We start from the raw sequence: 20,847 nt of genomic DNA, 5'->3' as shown, positions 1-20,847 counted from the left end.
ATAGGAAATTATCAAATGACCAGTTGACATCGATACCGAATGCAATAATTAGTATAATAATAAAATTGCTAAATATTATCGAGACGTAATTCGTGTGATAAAGGGATCTTGGGACACAGTTTGTTAACTGCGGGAAAAGTGAATAACTGTGGCATTTACGTATTTATACACACTACAGTATACAGGATAAAGCACGCTAAGACATGCGTCATATATTTGGGGAGGAGAAAAAATCCCACTTTTGCTCCCCTACATCCAATACTGCAAGTAGGTGCAAAATATATAGATACTCGTACTTCCAAATTATTATTGAATATTCAGGAGTGAATGGTCATCAGTGTGAACATACGTAACACAACTATGATTGATTTTATTATCTTATTTCATTCTTTATAATAGTTCTAAATATATTACATTAGACTTTGTTAATAATTGTTTTTTATTTTATATTTGAATTTATCATTTAACTTGAGATATTTTGAGCATTTGAGCTACAATCAAAAAACTCCTGAAGGTAGTATTTAACTTTTGAATTTTTTTAAAATACGAAGGAATTCATATATCTAAAGGTTATATTATTAAATATTATAAAAGTATCATAATGCAATAACTAATTTATAAATAAATAATTATTCACACTATCTTTAAAACTTCACACAAATTTAGTTATCTTTATCTAGGTACTATGTGCATACAAGAACGAAGAACCTTTCGATTGCGATTGCTGCAGTTATATAAAACAATAAATCAATACTTATAGCACATAAATAGAATACATTCAACAGAATTAGAAAATTATGATATAATGCAATCTAGCAAACAAATATTTGTCAAACGTTTTACATACGTAAAACATATAATATTTATTGTTTATATAAATTGGATTTCCGGTATAAGTATAGTATTGTAATTCCGTATGCCTGACGCCTGTATGATATCTGACAAGTGCAGCTGGTAAAACTATTCGTTACAGTAGAAAAAATACAAAATGTCAATACGATTTTATATGTTGCGACGTATAAATATTCAAGAATATTATAAAAAATTTAAATAATTTAAATAAATATATATATTGAGTATATTGAACATAATACTGTAAATTCACAACTTTAATGTGTATTTAATAATAGATTATATTACGCGTCTACATCGTATAATATTTGTACAGACATTTCAATAAACGTATATACATATTATAATAATATATGTAATGATGTGTAATCTATAGCTGAATGTTTGTTTTGAACTCATATGTATTGGCGGTTGGGACGTTTTTCATACTGAATATATTATAATAGTGTTCTCGAAAACTAAGAAACTTTTTGTTCATGCAACAATGAATATCACTAGAATGATTACTTTATGGTAAAAAAAAAAAAAAAAACTAAAGATAAATTTACCTTGTATGCTTAGTATATTATATTACCCACCAAATAATAAGCTTGAACGTTTTATAAATTTTTAACTGAAAGATAATTTGTGATTTTAACGAATTTTGTTTAAACTTAAAACGCTTATAAAACAATATTGCACTCATATATTAAAAAAAAATTTAAATTCTAAAGAAAGATATATTTAGGATCTTATTATATAGGTACAATAAATATACGCGCGTTTTGATTTAATCTATATTTTTTATTAACACTTAAAATTATTCTAAATATTTTAAAAATTTAATTGAGTATAAAAAATAATAATTTAAGTAACACTGGAAATTTTCAAATTTCTACAGTTAAAACGTTTTAAATAGTATTTATAAAACTAAAATAGTTTGATGAAAAATTGAAATTTTACGCGTAAATATAACAAAATAAATTTTAACTTTAAACGCTCATCATGACTACTTGTATAATTTCAGTTTTTTTTATAATTCTAGGTAGCAAAACATAAAAGGGACATTATATTACATTTTTAAACTTAAAGTAGGTATGAATATTATAAATTTCAAGAATTGTATAATGGGTACTACAAAATAATTTTCAAATGTTAGCGATTTTAAAGAATTTCGTAACCTTTATAACTCAACATGTTTATATATGAATTACAACTGATGAGAAACTTTTTATTGAACTTAAAAGCTTTTTAAACCCAAAACATTGCATAGGTATACATAAATTTAAAAAAGTTAAAAAATAAAAATGCCTATTTATAGCAAAAAGAGCCAAAATATTTTAAAACTATTCCATGTTAAGTAAATTTTTATATAGTTATATTATAAATATTCGGTGAAATTTTCAAGTATTTACATTAATTTATATTTATAAGTTAACTATAACAAAATACAATCAATATGTATTGTCAAAAATTGGTTTTGTGTAAATGTCTAGTTTTAGAAAGTTATTTTTTAGTTTTTCTTCGTTACTTGGAAGTTTTTATACTCATTCCCTCAAAGTACCGGACTAGATCTAATTTGTCTACCAAAAACTAATTTCAAAGTTGTTGAATATTTTTATTGGTCCAAAAAATAATAATAACCACAAAACAAAAATATTTAAAAAAAAAAACTTCACTAAGAGGTTAGAAGTCAACATTTTTATATAAAATATTAACTAAAATCGACATACACTAGAAAAGCTGTGACGACTAAATGTAAAAACATCATTGTAGTGTATATTTTATTAAATTTTTCTTTGCAGTAGGTATACAATGCGATATTATATTTGTAATTCGTCGTCAATTCTTTTAACGGTAGGTACATAATACCACTGCCAGTTAGCTGAAAATCGTTTCAATTATTGTTATCTACTTAAATGCGGCACGGGATGTAACGGTTGACGATATCGATCAAGATTCCTCAGACGATTGTGCCAACGGAAAACTAAACGACACGAATATAATAGAGTTTGAATAGAGAAAGGATGTATACATATAATAAAGTATAATAGTTATATAATATATACGTAGTATAGTTGACGTTGGCGTTGAATATTTTAAACTTTAGCACGTAGTTTTATGTAAAAATGACGGTTGCACGTCACTCGACTGTATATGTATGTATAATATTTATGACATTAATTATTTTGAGGCATAGGTATAACATGACCTCGGACAAGGGCGTGGATCGGGGGTTATTGCAGGACACGAGTGACGGGTCCAACCATGTAATAATATATGTATGGTACTTTTTTCTCTTCCCTTAACGTCATATAAATTTTCAAGGATGTGTTTTTGTTTATTTTACAGTTTTAATTTTACGGAATGCAAATGTATGACATACATATTATTACTGCTTTATAGATTTTCTTAGTTGTCCATTAAAGCAAATTAATATTTAAAATAAACTTCAACCATCGAATACTTCTTATGTATAAGATAAATCGAATGGATATTCCGCGGGTATTCCTAACCTAGCGTGTTTTTTTAGAATGATAATGATAGATCGATGATATCGAAATTTTTAAAAAAATACACGTTTTTAACTAGCGAAATAATACATTTGAAATTATTAAGTACGCTGCAGAAACTAAATCAGCCTTAGCGAAATCAAATTTAGTTTTTTTAAATGGTAACATGACTATATATTTTTTTAATACATTCTGGTAATAATTTTTTTCTGTCATTGTTGCAGATCGAATAATTAATTTTAGTTTACTAAACCTAACTTACTTTATAAACTATTATGAATTATATATGTTACCATTCAAAATTTAATAACTCATTAAAAGTTTTAACTGAAATAATTTTTATAAATTGAATTTACCAGCGCAAAATTTAATTGTATTATTGAGGGGAGGAATGAATTTATTGGTTTTATAATAATATGTGATTTTTTTTATGTGTGCTAGTTCTGTCATCATTTGAAACAGTAAAACTGCTAAAATTTTCTATTTTTAAAATGATTTTTTTTAGTCATTTTCGATACGTATCATAGTGTTGAGTGGGATAAGATATCCGAAGACAAAATATTCAAGATTAAAATTTAAACAACGAAAAGGATACAATGTTGAAGTTAAAAACAAATTGAAAATGGCCTGTTTAATATAAAACATTTATAATAATTAAATTGTTCATTGTTTAGTTACATGAAAAAATAAAACAGCAAACATTTGATCAATAAATGTTTTATAAAAAACATATATTTGTTTATATACACTTTTAATATACATTTTTTTTCATTATTTTTATAATTCTTATTTTTTAATATCATATTATCAACAATCACAGTGAATATATCAATGTTATGAAAAAAAGTATTAAAAATATTTTTATTTTTTACTTTAAACTTTTATTTTAATTTGGATATTTTCTTCTATCCATTGATAATTTTAACCCCGAATATTAATTTATCTTTTGAATAATTATTAGACTTAACATTATTATTACAGGATATATTGACCAATATTCACATATACTATAAACAATAGCGTGAAGACGATTCTATAACCAATTTTTTTTTCACTTAATTTCATTGCGATTGCTTTGTAAATTTTTATAAGGTAAAATAAAAATAATTTAATAAAATGTACAAAAATAAAAATATATTTCTTTTACTTTCGGTATAGATATCTACAAAACGGTTGGTGACCTTAGTATAGTTAATTATTTTTAAATAACACAGTAATCCCTCGTTTTCCGTGAATTGTTTATCCACAGTTATGTCGGCGATAAAATTTTATTAATGCCATAAAATTTTATCGTTATTACACAAACGGTGAATCAAATCGTAGCAATTTCTTGGGATATAGAAGATTTTAATGAGATAAATAGACACGGCATAGAAGAAGTAATGGTGATCTATGATCGGGAGCTTGCATTAGAGAAGCTAGAATAAATTACCACAACTCCAAACAAATCAAAACAATTTAAGCAGAATGAAAAGGAAGAACTTGTAAAGCCTCTAAATCAATCAATGAAGTTTTTTTAGCAAACCAACTAACTGAACGAGTTCTAGAGACAGATCCGTTCACTGAAAGAGCATTTAAGTTTAAAAGAGGAATCCAAGGATTGCTGGTGGTGCCATACAAATAAGTTTGCAAAGACGTAGAAAACAAAAAAAAAAACACAAACATCTATCATTAAGTTTTTTACATCCTTCCTCATTAAGTATAGATAAATTACGTATAATAAAAAGGAATAATTATTCAAATAGTTGTAAAAAATAATTAACTTATTGTGATTTTTAAAATTAAATATGTAAATAAATCCTAACCTCACTTTTTACATTGCTATTTATGGTCTTGTTATCCACGGTTTCTATATCTGCGCAACTTTGCTGAAACGTAATACCTTCGCGGCTAACGAGAGATTATTGTAGGTAGTTATTAATCAATTACTATAATAAACTATGTTGGTATTTCTTTATTCATTATTGTAAGAAAATGATTTATTATACTTTTCCCAATTAGTAACTTTATTACTTGCTCATAAAAGTTTAAATCTTATAATAAATGCCTATTTAATATTATAAAACAGTACATCGATCGATAATCATATTATTAAAAAACACACGCATTCAACAACAGACGATACACTATAGTGTTATACAGGACTTTATACGCGTAAAATACTCGATTAATTGCAACTTAAGAAACGTTTATATATATTTTATTATTTATATGAAACATGAATAATCCTGGAGACTTTTAAAGGTCGTCGTCAACAGTCGACATATTTTCTTGGAACAATTCCGTAATATCTTACAAGGGTGTAAGAGGAGGGGAGGCAGAGAAAAATAAAGAAAAAAATAGCATTTATGTGTTTTATAATACGGTACAAAAAACAAAACAATCGATCTTGATTCATGAAAACAAATAATAATAATAAATTAATAAATAATAATAATTTTTTATTATGACGAAAGATCAAGAGAAATGAATAATTCGTATACGGAGATTACATTGATATAATATATATATATTTATATTTATATATAAATGAAAAAATAAAAAAATTAAACGTTTGCATCGTAATTTGAAGCTCCCGGCAGTATATCACGGTTATAAGTTCGTGGAAAAAGCTGCGATAGTATGAGTCGTCGTGTGCTTGTGCTCGCGACACCGTTAAGTTCACAGATCATATAATAATTTATTCTTCGTTCACTCTCATTGTTTTCTCCGTATACCTACGCATGTGTCGTGACGATTCTTAAAGACGGCGGCGTCATAAACCATTTTTAACGAGATAAACACACTCACACACATACACCGACTGAAAGGCAATGACGTAGGTAATAATAATATAATAATAATAATAATAATAATAGTTACAATTAGGTTACACATAATATATACGCTATTTATATTTACGAAGTCTTAACTCTTCTAAGCCAATCACAAGCTCCACGAATGACCAAAATTCCTTGTATCACAGTATAAAAATCCAAATGATTGAAAATAGAGTTTTCAAATGAGTGTGTTTGAAAATTCGTTTAAATTATTCTTCAAAAGATTTTAAAAAAATGAGAGTGAGCGTGTTTAGAGAACCACCGTGTTTAGAGAACCACCCTGAAAATATAATAAATTAAGAACGCATATTTGCGTATTGCGCTCAGTCTCTGTTGCGGTAGCGTGCCGCTTCGGTTTTGTTAGTATGTGGGGATCAGACGAGAATGTTTATGGTCGTCGTTCGTTAAATCGGTGCTGAAGTATAAAATATTTATATACACGCAAATATACAATATATTATGGATGGAGTGCTACAATATGACCGAGGCGGACTTAATAACATGGTGACACGGAGGTATTGTATATGTGTGGGTGTGTGTGTGTTACAGGCGACGTATAATACCGGACAATTTGATCCTACCTAGTCAATTTAAATCACAAATACGAAAAAAATGATTTTATGTGTAGTCTTTTTTATTACTAATAATTTTAGTTATAGATGAACAAATCACTGTACACAAACACATATTTTTAGCATAACAAAAACAAATAGATAAAAAGCAGATGAATTTCTCTATTCTATAGTAAACCGTGTATAAATAAATGATAACATTTTAAATAATTTTGATACGTTACTTTTTATAATTATTAATATATTAATTTTTTTATTGTTTTTTTTTCATCAATAATATTTCGTAAGTTACTACGTTAGTATAATAATTAATAATAATAAAAAATTTTGAAGAAAAATATTAATTTATTTGTATTTGTGATTCCAATTTTCCAGACAATTCCTAAGTGTCGAATATTCCATATTGCTCGTAAGATATATATTTAAACACCTTCGATGGAAATATTACCATATTTATTAATATAATATAGATATATTATATGTTATATGCATTATTAATACATGTTAACAGTATTAAAATGAACACCGCTGTGCGAATATTAATGTATTTATATAAATATAGCGTATGAAGATTATATATTAGAGAAACAAAACCGCTATAAATATTGTATTCTCACCTATATAATATTATAATATCAATGATAAATCGATCACTGATAAAAGAAAAAAATGGGGAACTAGATTTTACTGCTCTGCTGTACAGCAGTTGTAGGTGTTGAGTGTGTACCTCGTCTTTAAGTAGGCACTGTCTGTAGTCTATAATGCATATTGTATTACATGCGAAAAACGTTTTTGAAAAAGACAGGCGAAGACGGTACGTTGGCCTATGCGCTATTACTATGCATATTTCATCTTAAATTTAAATTGCTATCAAAGTTGTTTATTTATTGATTGATATAATTGGCTTTTACAAATCTATAGTGTAATAATATTTAAATTTATATACGTAAATTAATATTTCTCTCTTAGCTTGCCCTCTATAAACTCAAAAACTACAAAACTGTTTTCAATATAAGTCATATCAATAGATATTCTCAATACTCGGAGAGAGCTTGCAGTTTTGTTTTCAACCCATTTATTGGTTGATTTTTTTTTTCGATTTATTATAATAGTAATGTAATCTATAACAAATAATGGTAACCGTTTAAATGTACAAAGACGTGCTCGATTTTCATGAGAAAAATACTAAGTTCATGTACATGAGCTATCCTATAAAAACTTATAGAGTTTAATACAAACCCTTTCCTAGTCTCGAAGAATCTATATTGATATAAATTTTATTGAACACGGTCCAGTAGTTCTTGAGTTTATGGGGGACAAACAAAGAAACATTCATTTATACATATTTTATATATCGTAAATGATTTCCATTGGTTACAGATAATAAAATAGAATACAAAATAATTGTTATGATTGTATATCATTTTTTGCGATAAATTATATTTCGTAATTTAGGCTAATAAATCTATTCTATATAATTATAAAGATAAATAACAGCTTTTACGTTATATAAAAGACAAGACAAAAAATATGGTCGAAGTTTATATATTTATTAAAATGTTGACAAAAAAAAAAATAATAATAATAATAATAATTGATAATGTTTCAATTGAAGCAAAATGAAAACGATAGATAGTTTGTAAATACAAGTATTATTACTTATTTGTCGGATTATATCTAATTGACGCATATGCGCAAGGAAAAGTCATCAGATACATTTCGGTCATCTCAGGATTTAATCAATACGCCGGATAGTATAACTAGTTTGAACTGTTTGAAGTACAAAATAGTATATACAAATAGATATAACAACAATAAAATGAGTGACATGAACTATAAGATTACAAAGTTAGGTATTTATAGGGTCAATTATCAACATTGATATAATCTAAACGTCGCATAGTTGAATAATTCTAACCAAGAGAAAATCAGATTTCAAGTTACACAAAAAAAAAAAAAAAATTAATTTTGCGTAAAAATTCCCATTATTTAATATATTTTTTCTCGATTATTACTCCCCTCCCTACAAAAATAAAATAAAAAACTATTGACTTGATATAATTCATTATTTCGTTTTAGAATAACCTTTAAAGGTGAAAATTATTGCATTATAACTATTTTAAAAGACGATGACATACACAATGTAGTATATATACTAATATAACAAATACTAATGTCTTAGTCACCAATGTACCTATCTAAGATCAATAAAAAAAAACATTTGAAAAAAATACACATATTAATTCAATGTAACACATTGTAAATCAATAACCTTTTTCAGAATCTACATAATATTCTTACTAGTTGGTTACACATGTGAAGGGATGCAGTGTTTATCTTTTAAACGGCCACATGCGTATGAAAAACATACAATTTTCTATGAAATATGATTGTCTCCACGTTTAAACGAAAAAATCATTTCAAAATTATAATGATTATCTGCATTATCTTCATAAATAACATGAAATGTTTATTAAATTTGAAAATCATTACCGTAAATGTTTATACATAAAAACAGACGGACCCAAATCAAAATTTTAAAAAGATTATATTTTCTGTTACGAGATGCAGACAATAATAATTTTATTTCATAATTATTTGAGTACAAAAATAAATCGATACCTTATATTATAATAATATTAATATTAATATTATTATAATATTTATATGAACCACTATAAATTACATACCCACATATTATTATATTCAAAGCCCAAATTCGATTTCAGGTATAATATTACGATATTGAATATGATCTTATGCAATAGTATGCGACTATTGTTTTATCTGCGTCTGTGTTAACATTTATAACACTATACTGAATAATAATATAATTTATAATTACACGCACGTGCTGGTTTACAAGACGTCATTGTTATAATAGCATATATTCGTTGCTGCTTTGATGAATTCTCGTGTGCACATACGTACTACATATTATTATTATATATTATATAAATGTAGGAATTAAATAGTTTAAGTGGTTGTTGAAATAACTTAGAAATTTTCAATTGATTTAAAAATAATCCGTCAAATTAAATGTTTTTTAAAATTGTTGATTTTAACAATTGTTTTACACATTAATTATTATTAAATATCGTCTACCTAGACAGTTTCAAATAAAAATAATTCTACAACACTATAATTTATTTCAGTTATGTTTCCTGATAAAATAATTATACACATAGATAAGAATAAATTATTGTTTACTATTAATATTTAAAATTTATATGATCCACATATTACCTAATTAAAAAAAGAGATTAACTCTTTTTTGTTAAATTATTTTTTTTTTAATAATATTAGCTGAGAATGTTAAATTTATTATTTTAATAATTTTATTATTAACTTCTAATAACATAACGATTTTGTGTTCACTAAACGTAACTTGAATTAATTTTTTTTCATTGTTCGCCTTTGATTATATTACGTATACGTGGATGGATGGTACTTTTTTTTGTTGTTGGAAAAATGCTTAAAAGCAGACTCAAAAACAAATAATGGAATGAATTTGATGAACATATTATTATGTACTTTTAATTTTATAACATTATATATTTATTTCAATAATACACTCTACACAAATACTTTTTTTTACAGATATGTTAAAATATACATATGTAAACAATTATTTTAGTACCATCTTACTATTTATTATATACAAGTTTTCTTCTACAACATGTTATTAAAAATCAACTATCATTAATTATTATTAAGTATACCATGTTCAAAAAAAATTAGAAAAAAAAATGTATCATGATGCATGAAGACGATATTTAGAAAATATTGAAAAGAAATTTTTATTTGCCAAATTAAGTGATGGATAATTTTTTTATAGATTATATTTCTAAAAAACAAAATTCAGTGACTTCCTACGCCTGGGACCACCTGCAGCAGCCCGTTATCCTTTATGTGCACGCCTAGAAAACGAAGAAAAAACGGAAAACTTATTCTGCTGTATAGTTAAAGAATTGAATGTATCTCGTAGTTGGATCACTGTATATTTGAACTTATCAAGAAGAACCCTCTAAAGTTTAAGGTATTATGTTATATTAATATGTTATAGCTCGATACAAATCCATTTAATAAATTAGGCTGCCAATTTAAATATTCATTTAACACATGATCATTTACATATGTAAATATATTACTATACTATATACTTATTAACTAAATTAATTCTTACATCTATTAACAAGAGCAATGTGACTATCGAATGCAAATGCACATAAAATGTATTTATTTTTTAATACTGGCGACTAAATAGCAATTGAAAAAATTAAATCTAACAAGTAAGAGTGTACAGTGTACAGTAAAATATTATATGCCCGTTAAGTAATATACCTTTCAATTATAAATATAAATATCTATAAAAGACGATTTTATACTTTTATCAAAATGAAATACTATTTTTTTATTTAATTTTAGAGTTATATATTTTAAACTTTATTTTATACAGAATTCTATGATTTATCTGGAAAAAATATACGATTAACGTCCATACTTCGTGTATATTATGTGAATATTGAACCACTAACTACCAAACCACAAATACTGTTTATTTATATCATAAATGAAATCATCCATTATACACACTCTTATGATACACCGCCATAAATCAGTTTTTGTTTATTATCCTATACATAATACTATTTAATATCACCACTTGAGTTCTATTATTCAAATAACAAAAAAATATTTATAATTTTTATTGATTATTCCAAAACTAAGTTATTTATGTCCTAAAGTATTTACTTTATAGTTAGCTGCATCAAATGTTTTGGAAAAATCCAGAAAAATTGCTATTATTTATTTACAATAGTAGATATCTAGCGTTTTGTGTATCAGAGTTTATTGTACCAAACATAATTGCCTTCGTTGTTTTCTTTCAATAATAAATTTATTAAAATCTTTAAGTTTACTAGAGGATCAGATTTTATACCATCTGAGAAATCCACTGTAGAGATACAAACTTATTTATTTTTTTAATGTCAATTGTCCTTTTTTCATAGTTTATTTAAGCAAAAGAATTTCTTTTAAAATTTTAATATAGATGGTATTTTAATCTCAATTCAAACGATAGTAGTTAAGTTACTTGACTTTAAATACCATAAAGATTATAGTCTACGATTTAATAGGTTTAGAAGATATAAAGACTATGAAAGTTTTTTAAATTTTAGTCAAATTATTAAAATTATATTATTATTTGTGAATATTGTCTAAGTAAAATCAGCATTTGGTACATTAAAGATAAAATAATTTTTAATTTTTTTCTTAGCAATTTTTATTAAGAGTTTTTTTTTTTATTATTTATTAGTTTAAATAGCATCTTGTTTTATAATATTTAAAATATAATATAAGCTCAACTTAAAATAATAAATTGTATAATTTTATTTCTTTTAAGAAGTTGATGATATTTTTGTTCAATAGCTGCATCATAACTGGTTATAGTAACATAGGATTTCTTCTATTTTAAGAATTATTAATTATTATTCTTAGTAAAGTATATATTTTAACAAATCAAAACTACTCAGTCATGTTTTAATTTAAATAGATGTACATCAAAATGTTTAAAAAAATATATCAGCATAAGAATTTATAGTAAAAAGTTTGGTTCTCAAAAAAAAAAGGAAGTTTATATCACCATATGACTTCTCAAATAGAAAAAATAATCCAAGTATTTGAAAATATGATAGTTAGGACAACATAAAAATTCCAAAAACTAGAATCTAAATTATTCATTATTAAAATAAAAAACGAAGATGATAGGTAATTACTCTGTTTATATTCGGAAACACTATTTAATGGATCTTTAATTCAAAATTAATAAGCATGAACTAAATCCAAACTGATTTATTAAAAAAAGTTTATGTGTTTTACAAAATTGAATAGCCTCAAATTAATTATTTATTTATTTGTAGTAATTTTGAAAACTTACAGATCATTAAAATTTAATCCATAATAATTTTATAATTATTATTTTACTATTGTTTTTAAAAAGAAAATGTTAACGATTCGGTGATATCGTTGGTAAAATATAAAGAAATCAGTGGTCATGAATAGTGGTAACCTTAGTGACTTAAAAAGTAACTAATATTTTATGCGAAATGTAATTTTTCATTTTTAAGTATTGTCACTCTTTCCTTCTAAAAATAATTGTATACAATTTTCACCTATGATTTATTGATATGTATTTATTATTTCACCCTTCTTATTAAAAAAAAAAAATAATAATAAATGTATTAAAGAAATGATACAAAAACAAATAATATGTTATACTACGTTGATCAGAATATATAAGTTATAATTAATGATTAGAGTATTCAAATATATAATTGAATATTATCTCGATTAAATGATTTTGAATTTGAATAACTATAATCCATAGATAAAATATGCACATAAAGGGTCACAACCACATTGTATTTTATTAGTATACCAATACAACACATCGACACTATACGTATTTTACATAGGTATTATAGATAGTGTTGTATGCGTCAACCAATTCGGTGCATACAAAATAAAATAAAATATATATATATATATACATCATATTCGTAATATAGGCCAATAAAGCGAATGAGCCAAGGCAGCATATTTTAAATAATATTTTAGGACTCAAACACCTCGATAACAGCTGGGGAATAAAGGTTTTCGATCGGGACACGTATGAGTATGTGATTGAAGCGATTCCTAGAGACCCGTATTTGTTTATACTTGTTTTTATAATGATAAAGTAGTTCAGTAGGGTGAATTATCTTTTTATTTTGAGTAACTACGAATACTTGACCTTAATTTGAGTCTGATCTGTTACCGATTAATTTATGACCGTTAAGGACAAGGTCTATAAGGTGAAGTATAATAGTCCTATACTAACACTTTGAGAACAATTCTATAATCAATAAATTAATGGCCGTTTGAATTATCAAGGTTAAGTAGAGGTGTGCCACTAAATGATAAGTAACGACAGTATAGTGTATAATTAAAATATATTTGGTTAAAAACAATTAATTTTACGAATTTTCGTAATTTTTTATGTTATAAATACTTTTAAAAAAAAAATCACCTACACGTGAAACTTATGAAGTATTTACAACGTCTACACTGGTTTATTTGACCGTAAATAAAATATTTTTAGTTCCAATCACGTACAGGAGTAAAATAAATGCAATCTGCACTCTGCAGTCGTCATATTATAAGATTCAAACATTATTATTATTATGACACCTGCTGCAACGTGAACGCGTCCCCAACAAATACAACGTTATATTCATACATATATTGGATGGAATTTACGTGCAAAAAAAAAAAAAATGTTTAAGTCAACCCAAAATAAAAAACCCAATAGTATGACACTGAAATATGTAAACACAGGCGCGTAGCCAGGGGAGAGTGGTGTTACAAGTGAAGTAACACCCCCCTCCCCCTCAGCCATGGTATACTTAATATGTTTTATTAAGATAAAGATGCATCATATTAAGCACAATTTATCTTTAATCGTAATTTACACTTATTTATCAAAATTAAATATATATTACGATAACAATAATGTAAAGCACTAAAGCCGGAACCCGGCATTAATTACTATTTTAGACCGTTCTATGACGTTTTATCGATTACTCGTTTTATGCACGATTTAATATATCTTTTCATGCAGCGTGTAAGAGTAAACGTTTACAACTTCATCATTATTGATTTTTTAATTATTATGATGAACTATCGTAAACACAGATATCTATGAAATATCCTAATGTTATTTCACTTATCAGTTCTGTGATAACAAATAAAACAAATCAATAAAATATGTTCATAAGTGTTATATAATAATTTTTGTGAACAACTAAATGACAGATTTTTGAACCATAAGTCATAATTAAAACAATTTACTTGTTTAATAAATGCTAACGAAAAAAAATGAAACCGAATTTAAAGAGCTTTAAAGACAATGTCATATTCTGCAGATATTGAAGCTGATGAAGTATCTGCAATTGACGAGTTTACAATATGGCATCAACAGGTGAAAAACAAAAACCCTAAAAATGCTACGGAAGCTTTCATTAATAATTGCAATGAAGAAATATTTCCTACTGTTCACCGACTTTTAAAAATATTGATTACTTTACCAGTAACCACTGCAAGCAATGAAAGATCTTTTTCTCATTACGGCGCTTAAAAACATATTTGAGGAACACAACTGGTGAAAATCGGTTGAACGGCTTAGCAGTTATGAATATTCATCGGGATTTAGTCATAACCACAGACAAAATGATTGATACTCTAGCTTTAAAAAGTAGACGCATTAAATTAGTTTAATTAAAAATAATTTTTTTTTTTTGTATTAATTATAATAATATATATGTGAAAAATTTAAATATACGTAAAGTAATCAATTTTGTGTGTTTAATTTTTTCAATTAATTTTGAATAACACCCCCCCCCCCCTTAGAAATTTCTAGCTACGCGCCTGTGTAAACAACAATATTATTATTATTATAAATAGCAGTACCTATTAGCACCATTACATATAGTGTAGGTATAGTAAATCAAAAATCTTTGTTTTCAGATGATCGAGTTTAAACGTCTTGCTCGATGTTAAAGTGCAAAAAGTGTAATCACAATAAAATTACCACGCATTCACACCATATTACATAATATTACGAGTATTATACTATTTTATAAAAACAAATACACGAGTGCGTTGTGAAGAATGTGACTATTTTATCGCAAGAAAATACTTTTAATCGAAAATTAAAATTATTTTTGGTATGTATTACACTAATGGCTTTTATTATTTAATGGATGGTACCTTTATTTTATGTTCTACATTTGTATATATTTTAAATCTAAAAATGTTATCAAATAACATTGAAAATCGCTCAACGGTGAGTCATCCGCCGCGGAGACGCCTGTTAATGTATCTATAATAACAATGATTAATAAGTAGTAATTACTATACTTTACTACAGACAACACGTTTTGTTATTGTAAATAAGTTATTTGACGACACATCACTATGGATAGAATAGATATCATCTTTAGAGAATGGAATTTATCAAAAAAAAAAAAAAAGATCAATTAAACCATTTGCCTTATTATAGACAATTGTATACTATAAAAACAATGTTTTTACACTTTTTTGTAGATTCTTGATTATTTCTAAAATATTACAAATTTTTGTCTGCAACTATAATATTCAGAAAAAAGTTATGAAAATCAGCACATAGCATTTAATTTTCATTCGTCACACGGTAGGTAGCAAGTTAGTATAGCATTATACTAATATACGAATTATGTTGCTGAAAATTCGCCACAACTACACATTTTTGTATACGTTTATAATATGGTGACTTAAAAGCAAAGGTCCCCAAAATGTAAATCATGGTTATATTTTTAATGGGTCACGGAAAGTTTTAAAATATTAATATATATTTTAAATTCTGCGCAGATTTTGATTTATTTAAGTTTTTATTACGTGCGTATGTGTGTGTATGTGTGTTGGTCATTCCTAAAGTTCGAATTTAAATGCCATAAAAACTATCGAAAACGATTTAAAAAATAATTCTATAAAATACATTTTGAACGCAATAACGCCTTTAAAAAAATTCTCAAATTTTTTTTGATAAATTGCAAAGTATAAGAAGTAAATAATGGTTTAACTTTCGATTTTTTCAATACTTCTTATTTTAACTAACAATATTTAATACAAAGCAAAATAGAATTTAAAAATGCACAATTAATAAACAGCAATCATATTTTAAATAAATGCAATTGGTGTATAAAATACAATTCTAATTGACCAATTAGTAATTATTATTTGTTTAAGACCCTGTAAGATATCGTAGTGCGATAATCACTGCAAATAGTTATCATATATATAAATAGAGCGATTGACATTTGGTACAAATGAAAAACCCCTGAAAACTATTAAACTCAATATTATAAAAACAAAATCTTTTAATAAAATATTTTGAACATTTTAATTTACAGAACAAATTCGTATAATTTTATAATAATTATATGTATTCAAAATTGCTATAAATACTGAAAACATATTCTTGAAAAGGTGAAAAATTAAGATGTCACCTTTGAAGTCCATGTCTGTTACGTGAAACGAATTATGTATTTCAAAATACAATGTTATAAAGTACTCAAAAAATAATGCATTTTGTATTGAAATCCAGGTCTAATTATCACCTTTTGAGGCAAGGTTTTTTTAATTTATTTAATTAATTTTTTAATCTTCAACTTCTTAACATTTTTCAGAGTGAAAGAAAATCAAATTTAGTAGATACTTTGAAAGGTCAAGTATTAAACGCGAGCTATAGTAGATACCTAACCTAATCACGCTACAATCTAACACGCGTGTCATGTATACTTCAACATTGAGTATTTCATTGCAATAATTAATGTATTAAATTTAAACTCAATGATAATTCATTACATATAAAAATTAAAAAAATCTTAACGAAGAATAGGTACAACTTGTAAATTTATTTTATGATGTATTTATTTTACTATAATTTAAACGCGGAAGTTGAAATTGATTTTTGCCGAAATCATAGGTACTTTTACATATTCATATTATTATTTTTTGTTTATCTAGTATTTTAAATCCGTCCAATTTTAAGTTGCTGATTTTGTTAATTATTATAATTAACGATATAAACTAATATTAATTGATCGATAATTAGCTATTAACAGCAGAACATAAACGAAGCGCCAAAAAATATCCAAAGACATGACCATACCTCTAAATAGACTGTTCGGAATGTGTATATAAATAAAAATAAAAACGTTATCTTGTCGCCGCGCCCAGGACATTAGTGGTGGCTAGTGGCTACCTATGTCTCACCGTATTTGTGTTCAATGTGTTTGTTATTCTCTGAATACCTTCTAATTATATTATAAAACTTCCAGGTTAGGTTAAGTTAAATATATAAACTTAAATCTAAATCAATGGCGATTGGTGCACATTTAAAACAAAAATATATTTAAAATATATATATATATATAAACCTGAGTAAACCTCACATGTTAATATTTTATTATTTTAAGAAAAGAAAAAATAAATTATGAAAAAAATAATCGACGAAATTTGTAAAAATTGTTTCTTGTTACACACGCATATAGGTATCTTACTTTGCATGCAAATATCACGTAACCAAAAAATCGTCACTAAAATATCAAAAAAGTAATATATCGAAATAAATAATATCAAACTGAAAAAATATCAGACTAGAGGTGGCTATCTTAAAAAATAAAGGTTTAGTGAAACATAAAAAGTAACCCACTAAACTACTGAAAACGAAATCTACTCCTCCCCACGGAATAAAAATCAATGTGTAATAAATTTAGTAAAAAAAATTAAAACATCATTTTTAAATGCTTAAATGCTTATAAATATTTAGTTAGTATTTTACTTTATTAAAAAAAACTTAGCATGAAATCATCATACAAAATTTAAATATCATATTTTAAAACTAATAGTCATAAGATTTTTCAACCTTTCTTCAGTCATTGCAACTTTTTTAGAAGAAAGGCTGTAATCAGATTGAGGATAGTTTACCTTTTTCATAACCCAATTGAGCACAGATCAAACAATAAGAATCTAAAAAATATCAAATTGTTTTACGATTGAGCATAGAAATATGTACTACGTTGCAGTTTTTATTATTTATAAATAATTATATCAATATTTTTTTTTTACTTAATAAATACTTATTTCCAAATTATCATATATTTTATATAGCATTATTTGATTTGTCTTTAAAAATTATATGAAATTATTTGTAAATCTTATAAAAAAAGTTATAAATATATTATAAAAATCTTACATTATAAAGTGATATCCCTGTATATTTATTTTCTACTTTTAATTAATTTTTTAGTAAGTCATTAGAATGTTCATTTATTAAATATTTATCGTAACATATTATAATAATTGAAAAATCGTTTTGCCTTTTAATATAACTCACATTTAGTTAAATACTGTTAGTTTCAACTAACCGAATTTTTATCATTGTTTCAACTTGAGTTTCTTTTGGAACCATAATTGCCAAGTGTTTATACAAATGAGACTTGTAAAATTGTAAATTGTAAGTTTTATGAAAACTTATACACATTTGTTGTAAAAAATTGAAAAATTAAGTTTTCATAGAAATGTTTTTATATCATAAAATAAAATATATATTAATTGGATAATGGGTGATGACCCATCCCATATTGAAAGTATTGATTGAACAAGACCTTTATCATAGGATATAACTGCTACTGTGTCTAATAATACTACAAAACTTCCAAAGTCATAAAATATATTAATATGCATGAATAATACTTAATGGAAAACTCGCTAATTCTAATTGTAAAACGTTTGCATAAATTGTGACGTAAATAAAGTGGCGTTTTTGAATTAATAAGTACTACTCGATAAGAAAACAATTATTATTTTGATTCTTATTCAGGTAAATCTAAAAATACATACCTATACCTACTTAAAATGTTATGAGATATGTCAAATTTTCGAAAATGCATTAGACGGTAATTAACTTTAGACGAGACAAACATTTACGTAGTACAAAAATGCTACAATTAGTGTATTACAATAAATTAATAATAATAATTAATTATTTTAGTGATATAATGGAGTACTATCATTGTAAAACTGTTTACGTTTTCGGCCCGTCGCCAAGGATGCAATTTAAATATTTAAGTGACCATAAAATGATGCAATCTACATGTTCCTACCTATTATGATAATACCTATTCGAGTAGGTACTTATCGTACATATAATATTATATGCGTGATGTGTACAAAAATTAAAACATTATGTATTATTATGACATAAATGTTAATGTATAATGTACGGTATAAGCATTAAAATTAAATTTATGCTTATGACTTCACGAGTATTTTAAAAAGGGTTTTGAATTTGAAGTATTTCACTTGATATTTTAAAATTGAAAATTTCGCTCTTCGTTAATATTTCAATGAAATTATGAAAAATATAGATTATTACACAATTTAATTCAAATGATTCGATATTATTTCAACTTAAAAAAATTAATGGACAAAAACCACGCGCCTATAACTGTATTATCGTAATTGTATAATAAAATATCATTCATTATATTAATCAACAAACCAGTTATATTTTATGCGAACGTTAACAACTTTTAACGAGTTCATCAAAGAGTTTGATAGAAGCCCATAATTTTTATATTTTTACCAAAACACTAAAAAAATAAATATTCCTTATGTTTATAAAGAAAATTATTTTCATGATATTTTAAATTTATAAACTTTTTATAAAAGACATTGAACGTGGAAAGAAAGATAAAATATTATAGTGTTTAATAATATACCAATTATATTTTCTAACCATTGTCTCAAAAAAAATTGAGATAAAATTAAATGTATACTAACTTTTAAGCGTTTATCATTTTAAAAATTTATGACTGTATAAGTCATCACTATAAACACATTATTCATATTATAGATACTATAATATTATTATCCATCATTGTGATATCACATTGAATAATTACCGTTTAAAATAAATAAACAGTAGGGTATGATCAATGAATGAACTACAGGTGAAGGACCGAAATCATTTAATGTAGGTACCTAGATATTTAATAAGTACAGTTTAACGATTATAATATGATGTTCTTAAATTGTGTATTATATTGCATTTTTCACATGCGTCTATTTATTTGTTTGAATTTTTTGTAGCTATACATATATTTATACATTTTTTAAATTATTGATTTTTGTTTAAATTATTTATTTAAATAAAAAATTCTTAAAAAAAATTAATTATTTAATAATTTATTTGTATAACATATTAAAATTTACTATAACATGATTATTATAATTGATACGAATAATTCATTTTCTTAATGTGTTTCTATATCATGTGTTTAAAATTCAACTACAACAACAAACGCACATTCAGCGGTTGCTCGCAACTTTCATTGTCGGGTTGGGTAAGAATTTTTGAAATGCTATATCAGAAAAATTATGACTAAAAAAACGTGGGCAATTTTGTACCCCTTTGCAGTATTGCAAATTTCGAGTCAGTCATTTAAATTAATATAATAAATTTGAAAG

At 25.0% G+C, this 20,847-nt stretch overlaps 1 pseudogene; it reads left to right on the top strand.

Moving 5' to 3' along the window:
• Positions 1-14,683: 14,683 nt before the first annotated feature.
• On the top strand, positions 14,684-15,051 carry LOC112600341 (annotated as a pseudogene).
• Positions 15,052-20,847: the final 5,796 nt, after the last annotated feature.

Source organism: Melanaphis sacchari, unplaced genomic scaffold (genome assembly GCF_002803265.2).
Source record: "Melanaphis sacchari strain LSU unplaced genomic scaffold, SCAv2.0 Contig63_pilon_pilon, whole genome shotgun sequence".
Classification (NCBI taxonomy): Eukaryota; Metazoa; Arthropoda; class Insecta; order Hemiptera; family Aphididae; genus Melanaphis; species Melanaphis sacchari.
This window is presented reverse-complemented; position numbering and strand designations above follow the sequence as displayed.